This window comes from Mercurialis annua, linkage group LG5 (genome assembly GCF_937616625.2).
Source record: "Mercurialis annua linkage group LG5, ddMerAnnu1.2, whole genome shotgun sequence".
Lineage (NCBI taxonomy): Eukaryota > Viridiplantae > Streptophyta > Magnoliopsida > Malpighiales > Euphorbiaceae > Mercurialis > Mercurialis annua.
In genome coordinates, this window is record NC_065574.1 from 16,949,776 (window position 1) to 16,959,648 (window position 9,873).

Consider the following 9,873-nt stretch of genomic DNA (forward strand, 5'->3'; position numbering starts at 1 on the left):
CGGTGTGATACCCAAGTGTCTGATGGAACTTGCAATGGGTGTTGGGATTGTAATTTGGCACGTTAGGATTTAGATGATTCTTGGGCAGCCAGGGCTATAGAAGGTCTTACTTCATTAACCTGTCTAAAATCTTAGCAAGAGGGACTGAGAATTCAGAAAGGATACATAAAGAACATATTAGAGAGATTTAGAGTGGAAAGTTTCTCATCAACTAAAGTTCCAATTCATAAAGGGAGAAAATTTAGCAAAATGCAATGTCCAAAGAATGATTTGGAAAGAAAAGAAATGGATAAAATTCCTTATTCTTCTCTAGTCGGCAGTCTTATATATGCTCAGACATGTAGTAGACCAGACATTAGTTTTGTTGTTTGAATGCTAGGTCGTTATCAAAGTAATTCTGGAGAAAATACTTAGATATTTACAAGGCACTAAGGATCACATTCTCACATTTAGGAGATCAAATCACTTAGAAGTGATTAGATATTCGGATTCTTATTATGCTGGTTGTGTAGACACTAGCAAGTTTACATTTTGGTATTTGTTCCAATTAGCAGGGGGGACAATTTCATAGAAATGTGGAAAATAGTCTGTCATTGCTACTTCCACTATGGAGGCAGAATTTGTGGCATGTTTGATGCTAAAATTCAAGCATTGTGGTTGCGGAACTTTATCTCAGGGTTAGGTATTGTCGACAGTATCGATAGACCGCTGAGAATGTTTTGTGATAATTCTGCAGCTGTCTTCTTTGCAAAGAATGATAGATATTCTGAAGGTGTTAAACACATGGATTTGAAATATCTATCGGTTAAATAAGAGGTGCGAAAACATAGAGTGTCATTTGAGCATATAGGTACTCACCTAATGATAGCAGATCCGTTAACTAAGGGATTGACGCCCATATCTTTTACAGGTCATGTTGAAAGGATGGGCATTATAAACAAATCCTTATAAACATGATTTTAATGTACATGTGAATCTTTGCTTGAATATTTTATTTGATACTTATTAATTCAATTAATATTGTTTTTGCAAATAGTTTTATTATGTCATTAGTATTGTTATGTATATAAAAGTTTTAAATATGATATATAAAAGTTGAAGATTATGAAATACTTCAAATAAATTAATATGAATTTATATGAATGAAACAATTTGTGATACATGAAAGGAATCTTGTCGATCAAATGATTACTGTCCGCCATGATTCAATTGTTTAGATTCATTAAAGTTGCTGATTTTAATAACTTTAACAAAAGGAGCGCGCTTACAACTATGGTTAATGCTAAAATCATCTTATGGGTCAAGTGGGAGAATGTAAGATTATTATTATTATAATCTTATATTAGTGACTTATAATTAAATATATGATCTAATATTACATAAACTAATATAATGGTTATTAGTTATTTATGAATTAGACCATTGGGATAATTCCCTTGTATCTACCTTAAATTGTGTATTAAAGTTCTTTTTATACTATCCATATAATAATGTTGGATAGTAGGGTGATTGCTTAATTAAAGAAAATAAAAACTAAAGATAATATTATATTTTGGTTAAATAATTTTTCTTATAATTTAATTATAACTTATGGTTAAATAAGAGTTGTATATTTGAAACATAACTTCTCTTACAATTTAAGTATTGTATGTTTTGTTCAATTTAAATATTCTATGTTTTAGTTTTGTTTCAAATTAAGTATTATGCATTTTAGTTTCTTATGAAAAGTTAAGAAAAAGAAACATTAAGAAATTAAAAAGCACTATATAAGCAACATGAAAAGAAAACCTTGTAACATTGAAAGAAGTTTACTAAAAACAAAAGGTTAGAGAGAAAAACTATACACTTGAGGATTTAACATCAAGTAAGTCATGAATCAAGGTATGTTTTATTTAATGCTATTGTGTTATTAAATCTTAAACCCCTAAATATAATTGTGTTGATTTAATGTTATAATTATGATTAAATGGCAAATCATATATATGTTTCTTATAATAGTTAGAAACATATTATCATTAAAGTACATATTTATATAATCTTACATCATATGCCAATTTAAATGGGGTTTTGCTCGTTCCTTTCCTTAGGGTGGTGTATAAGCCCATAGAATGTTGTATAATCTCCAATCCAATTTCACTTTACTTTGTAGTCTTCTTTTTATTCCCTTTTTGAGGATTCGTCACTTCAGTCATCCTATTAGTTTGAGGGTGAGCTATTGAGATGAATTCGAGCTGCATTTTCAAGTTAGTGTAGAAAGTTTTGAACTTATGGAAATTGAAAGGCTTTATGTTATCGACTACAATGGTGTGTGGGATTTTGAATCTACACATCACTTTATTAAACAAAAAGTCGTATATTCTTGCTTGGGTCATGGTTTATACAACCTCACCTTCTGCCCGCTTAATGAAGTGGTCAATTGCAACTATTTGGAATTTTTTTCTAATATTTTCTTATTGGGAAAGATCCCACAATATCCATCCCCCACATGGCGAATGGCCTAAGGCTTCTCGGTGAGCTTTGTAGTGTTAATGGTTAATGGTTAACGTTGTCTTGTCTTTAACATTTGTCACATCTCTTTATTAAGTCCTTCTCCTTCTCCTTTATAGTTGGCCAGTAATAGCCTAGAAGTAGCACTTTGTGGAATACATTGCTTGCCTCTTATGGGCTCCATAAATACCTTCGTGTATTTTTCTTGCAATGCAATTTCCCTCTGCGTACGTAACACATCTTGACCACAAGTTAGTCATTAGGTTCGATATAGCACTTTGTCGTAGTATGATCAGTTGGCCACTTTTTGGATGATATGAACTTATTCCATCTAGTTTGTTGGGAGGTCCATATTGTTAGTGATATGCACTATGTCAATCATGTTTGCCCAATGTAATGTGATCAATGTACTGTGATCATGTTTGACTATTGGAAGTCTTATGGTAAACCATTGTATTGTGATCAATGTATGATCAACCGCACTAAGCTAGGTTTTGCTAGAGTGTTGGTGGAAATGGAAGCAACATGCCCTTATCCTGAAGAAGTTGATCTAGAGGATGAGAATGGGAGAATATTTAAACAAAGGATTCACTATGAGCGGGAACCTCCAATCTGTGATAAATGCTGCAAAATGGGTGTAATACCCCGTAATTTTTAAGAAAGTAAATGGTGTCACGTGTCCTAATTAGAAATAGTTAAAGTCAAGGAGGTCGTATATAAATTAAAATATTAAGGACTTAGCTCGAAGTGGGTCTATTTTATTTTTCGCGAAATAATAATCAAATTTGGAAATTACTATTCGTAAGAACAGGTATTAGCGGGACTTAGAAAAACGTAAGGAAATTAATATAAAATAAAGTATAGGTCCCATGCTAATAATTTTTACGCCAATGTCCGTGAAATATTTTTTAAATATTTATCGTTAAAGTTCCATAAATTTCCGAGAATGTTTTAAAATCGGACGCGACGTTAATTAAGGAATTAAGTTAAAATACGAGATTGAGCTACTTGAACCAAATCGTCAATTAAACATATGTATATAAACCTAAGATAATGAGAAATTAGGTTTCAGAAAACAAATCCCCATTTCCTTTTTACACATAGCGCACGGCGACTTGCGATCAACCTAGGGTTTCCGATTTTTGATCGGATTTTGACGTTTCTTGCTTCGTATCTTTTGTAATTCAACGGGTAATCAAGGTAAGCTATTCGGTTTTCAATTAAGTTGGAAAATTTTGGTTATATTTGGGTGTAAAGTGTTAGGGTTTTTGCGGTTCATACCGTTTTATCATTTTTGGATTGGATTTAGCGTTTTGAATGCATTTTCGGGTTTATATGCACGTTGTTTTTGTTCCCGCAGGCGGAAATTAGTGTTGGAATAGGTCGGTTTGTCCCCGGAGGTGAAAACCATATGTTGTGCGCAACACAACGTTTCTATTCGAACGCACAGCACATTGTGCGATCGCATAGTCGTGTTGTGTGAACGTCGAGTCTGGTTGGACTATGCAAACTCACAGTCTGTTGGGACTTTGCGAAGGCACAACCAGAATGTGTGAACGCAGAGCCAGACTGTGCGAGCGCACCGTTAGTCATGCAACAACACATCGATTTGTTTTGGTGTTTTTCGATGGTTTCTTTCCGTATTTGTTTTACATACTCGAGATTGTTTCGAATGAACTTTAAGGATGTTTCAGAACAAAAAAATAAAAGGGTTTTGTAAAGCACGTCAAGAGTGATACGAATCTAATTCGACGAGTTAGGTTTTACATTTATCGTTTAAATTTGGCTCTAGAGTCAACTCTAGAATAAGTTTCTTATTTGAGTTTATTTTGTTGTTAGGGATCCTGCATTAAATCTGACTGATTGTCTAGCTGGCAAACCGGGGTTCAAAGAGCGTCACGGAATTGTTCTAAGTTGTTTTGGAATAACGTGTTCAGTGAGTTCATATATTTATAGTCGAATATTAAGAACTTGCATTGTCTAATAAAATTTTATGCATTTAAATGTTTTAAACCCTGACATAGATCCGATGGAACTAGCTATCTATTGAGCAATAATAGAACTATGTGTACACCATTCATAATAAATTCAATATATGTAAAGTACGAACAATAATAAATAAGGTACGATGCCATATAAGAATACTATATAATACATATTGATGTGAGTTAACTCGGTGGAATTATCTTGGGACTTGCATTAATTTGAGATATGATGTTTACTCGATGGAATTATCTTAGGACCTGTATCTCCCCAGTAACTCAGTGGAACTATCTCTGGATTGAATTCAATAATAAAGCTTTGCCTTAATATCAAGTTATACGAAATCAATAACCAATGTAATGAACTTAGGGTTTCATTCGGTTCAGTATTTGGATGCATATACAAATGATTTATGTTTTAGATTAATACTCTGTAGTAATTATATGAACTCATTCACACTAAATATGACATGTTGAAGTTTACCCATTTTCAGGCACATAGTATTTTGGTGTTACCAGATTTTCATTCTTGTTTCGGAAGTCTATATTTTGAGTATGTAAAAAAGACTACTTTTCCTTCCAGAGCTGTAGTGGTTTGTAGTAGTAGTCTATAATAGTAATCATGTTTTGACTCTAATATATATCTATATCTATATAACGAATAGTTTTGAAATACTGTGTTTTGAATATTTGATGTATGATACCATATGTTATATTATACTTTGATTTATATGTTATATGTTTGAAACGGGATGACTATGAGATGTGAGATGCCCCTGGTTTCCATGTACGCAATAACAGTTTCTAGAAAGTAATTTTCATAACCATTGTTATGTTTCTAAAAGAGTTTTTGAAAACGTATTTGCATATATTTATATTTTTTGAAAGGCGAAAAGTTAATAGATTTTTTTGGGTTGCTACGGGTTTTGGAGCTACCACTCTCATTCCATAGCGCCGGTCTCGACTCATGGATTTGGGTCGTGAAAATGGGGCACTCAAAATCAAACTGCATAGTTACTCAAGACTACAGAAAAGTATCAAGAAAAGACAGTCTAAGCTGAAAATTATTAGTTTAAAGCTCAAAAATGGTTCTAATAGCAGTGACTTAGAGAAGATAAAAAAGATGTTATTATTCATTATAAGAACTTCCTGGGCTCTGCTAACTTAGCAAGAACTTCTGTGGATTTTAATACTCTGAGATATGATAATATTTTGAGTGAGGAAGATTGTAATAACCTTAATTATGCTACTACTGATGATGATATCAAACATGCTCTGTTTTCTATTAAAGATGAAAAAGCTCCTAGGCCAGATGATTATAGCAGTAGTTTCTTCAAAAAGAGTTGGGATATAGTGGGCCAAGACATCCGTATAGCTATTAAGGATTTGTTGAGTAATGGTAGAATGTTGAAGCAGCTCAAATCTACCAGCATAATTTTGATCCCTAAAAAGGATAACCCTTATAATATTGGGGACTAGAGATCCAATAGCCTGCTGCAGTGTCCTTTACAAAGTCATTTTTAAAATTTAGACTAGGAGGATTGCTAGTGTTATTTGTAAGCTAATTAGTCAGAACCAATCTGCTTTTGTGCCTGGCAGAAGCATTGCTGACAACATCTTATTGGCTCATTAGATTGTGAGAAATTACCACAGGAATAATAAGGACTCTTGTCCACTTAAAGTGGATATTCAGAAAGCCTATGACTTAGTTAATTGGGATTATATTGAAGAGATCCTTATTGGTTTCAACTTTCTGAATAGTTTCATCAAGTTGGTTATGACTTGCATTAGATCTCATATGTACTCCATCATGATCAATGGAGAGTTTGAAGGATATTTTTCAGGTGGTAGAGGGTTCAGACAAAGGGACCCCATTTCCCCTTTGATTGTTTTTCTCTGCATGGAGTACCTGTCCAAAATCATGAAAAGGAATATTGATACTGCTCCTAACTTTATTTTCCATAAAGGGTGTAAGAGTATTACATTAAACCATTTATGATTTGCAAAGAACTTTTTATCTTTAATAGCGCTGACCTTAACTTTATATATATAATTAAGAAAGCCTTGAATATGTTCTCTAAAGCATCTAGTCTAGTCCCCAATTTGAATAAAAGTTCAGTCTACTTCAATAGTAGTTCTAATGAGAGGAAGCTGGACATTCTGAGCAGGTTAGGGTTTCAAGAGGGAGTTTTACCTACGATATATCTGAGGTTCCCTTTAGTGACTTTTAGGCTGTCCAATACACTGTATTACTCTTCTTAACAGAATCACTTCCAGAATCTGCAGTTGGGTTTCTAAATCTTTATCTTATGTTGGGAGATTGTGGTTGACAAAGTCTGTTTTGTAGAGCATGAATGTGTATTGGTCTTGTATGTTCATCATTCCTAAAGCTATAAGTAAGGCAATGGAGAATACTTGCAGAAATTTTCTTTGGCATGGTGCTAACTCTGTCAAGAAGAGAGGTTTGGTTAAGTGGGAAGAGGTTTGTTGTGACAAAAGACATGATTGTTTGGTTATCAACTCCATAAATGATCTATAATATTCCAGCTATCTCCAAGCATGTTTGGGGGATTATTTCTCAGAAGCCTTCTATCTGGGCTAATTGGGCTAATAAGAACAAGATTAAAAGGTTAAGTTTTTGGAGTATTACCGAATTGAACGACTGTTCTTGGAGTTGGAGACAAATCCTTAATACTAGACCAGCTATTCTTACGTTGTTTGATTATAAGCTAGGTAAAGGTGATAAGTTTTTCTTTTGGCATGGTCCTTGGCTTGGAGGTAAATCCCTAAGAGATAGATACCGTGATCAGAACTTCAAAGATGCTGAGTCCTATTGTTGAAGATGTTGTGAATTCTTAGAGTTTCATTAGAGAAAACTTCAAAGTGAACAATGATGTTGAAGATAAGATTATGTGGAAAGCTAACGAAAATGGCATATTTTCTGTTAAGAGTGCCTTTCAAAGTCTAAACGATGATAAAGAAAAAGATCATTGGCTCTCCTTTATCTGGTTTGCATGTTTTATTCCTAGATATGCTTTTGTGTTTTGGTTGGTCTTAAATGGTAGAATTATGGCTAAAGATAAGCTCCTCGATTGGGGGACCATAAGTTCTGGTATTTGTAGATTATGAAATGGTAAAAGAAAAACTATTGATCACTTATCTTTTGGCTGTATTTGTTCTGATAATGTTTGGAAGAGGATTTTCTGGTTGGGTATAATAAGACAGACTTTTCCTTAGAGAAGAGAGATCAGCTAGCAATTTATAAGAGCTAAAGGCAGGTCTAAGACTGCAAAGAAAAAATGATTGAGTCTTGTTGCTGCTGTTTATTCTATCTAAAGAGTCAGGAATGAAGTTGTTTTTAATTAGAAAATCATGAATCCTATTTAGGTGTTTGAAGGGATTAAGTTCTATGTAGATGCTAGGATGAATTTTGTATTCTAGTTAGCTGTTTTTTGCTGCTTTGATTGCCCTCTGCTGTTGCCTACTACTAGCATATTAGCTCATGGACTAGTAGTTTGTTTTTCTTGTTTTCCCTATTTGGTGGCTATTTTTAGCCTTTGCAATTTGAGTTGCAGCTTTTGATGTTTGACCAACAAAAAATAAGTAGGCATTTTTATTATAATTTTATATTATTATAAATTGCTTGAATGATTAATTCTTCCTAAGGTCATCAAGTACGTGACTTGATAGCATAATCCTTAGGTTTGATAAAAAAATTATATTCAAACTATCCCTAATCTTAATAGATCATTAGGACTAGTATGATGTTGACCGATGATTATGGTTTACAAATCATGAATATGAGTTATTAAGTAAAATCGTAGGTGCTATTTATGAAATGATGTACTGGATGACTCATCATGAGAATATTATATAGATAACTCTCATAAGTAATTCTCATTACAGTGATATTAATCTAATCATTTGACCTTGAAATCGTCATGGATTTCTACATATCTATTTTATATTTCATACATTCTATCATTGCATTTAATAGGGTTAATTACATATAAAATCACCACCTTTACACGAAATTGCAAAAATAACACGACCTTTGAAACGTGGCAATTCACGACACCACCTTTCTTCTTCTTTTTTTCAAAAATAACACGAGCACATTTTTAGGGGCGTTTTTATTGACGTGGGATGACATATGGCACTCCCATCAGGTGTCCAAGTCAACAGAATTTTATCTAAAAATGTGCCCATATTATTTTTGAAAATAAATGAAAGGTGATGCCCTGAATTTACACGTTTTAAAGGTCGTGTTATCTTTTAAAATTCGTGTAAAGGTGATGATTTTACATGTAATTAACCCTATTTAATATGACAATGGAATTGATTGTCGTTGCATATGAAAGTAGCTATGCGATAATTATGAGTGACAGAGAAATAAATTATTCCTCAATTATTTGAATAAGATATGTATGAGCCCCTTGAAAAGATAGGCTAGAAGAAATGCATGGCCATGCTAAATGAATTGATAAAGAGTTATTATTTTTAGTCCACTTGGAATCAGAAAATAAATGAATGAATAATATGAGGATGATAATACTATGTCTTATATTTAATCTTGATATTATGTGACAAAGGGATTAAAAGATTTATAATAAAAGGTTAAGTCAAATAATCAATATTCATATGACTTGGGTAGTTATAATGTCTTACTAGAGGTCACTTATAATTTATGGGCCAAAATAGAAATTCTAAGCCCAGTGTCAACGTTATATGAACCTACAGGGTTGCATATATATTGACAGATACAATCAAGGGCCAAGGGGATCATTGAACCCCCTGAAATTTGAATTACTTTTTACTATGTTCAGTAATACTTTTATAGGAGATACACTCCATAGGGTATACATAATTGAAGTGGAATATAAAACAATTGAACTAAGCAATCTATGCATTACATATTCATCTTTTTTAAATAATATTTCGTTAATATATTCAATAATTAGTTTGCATTTTGAATTCAAATATATTAAGAATTAAATTGGCTAATATACTAAATAAATAAGATATGATATATATGTGAGTGGATCTGGGTTCAAGGGCCGCTCCTCCAGACTTATGGTCACCTAGTTCAAATAGAAAATGCCTTTTTATACTGACTGGATAACCTTACTCACTTATGAGTAAGATTATCATACGTCGGACCAAAAGATCAGGTTAGTAGCGCCCTACCCCATTCTGTGATAAATGTTGTCTTGATTTTGTCTATCAAGGTCATCATGATCTGGCTGTATTGGAAAATCCATCCATGAAGGAGAACATTGCGCTAGCAGCTGTGTTGTCGATTAACACGTCTATATGTGGTAAAGGTAAATGATCCTTGGAAGTTGCTTTGTTCAGGTCTTTGTAATCAACATAAACCCTGATGCAGCCGTCTTTCTTTGGCACT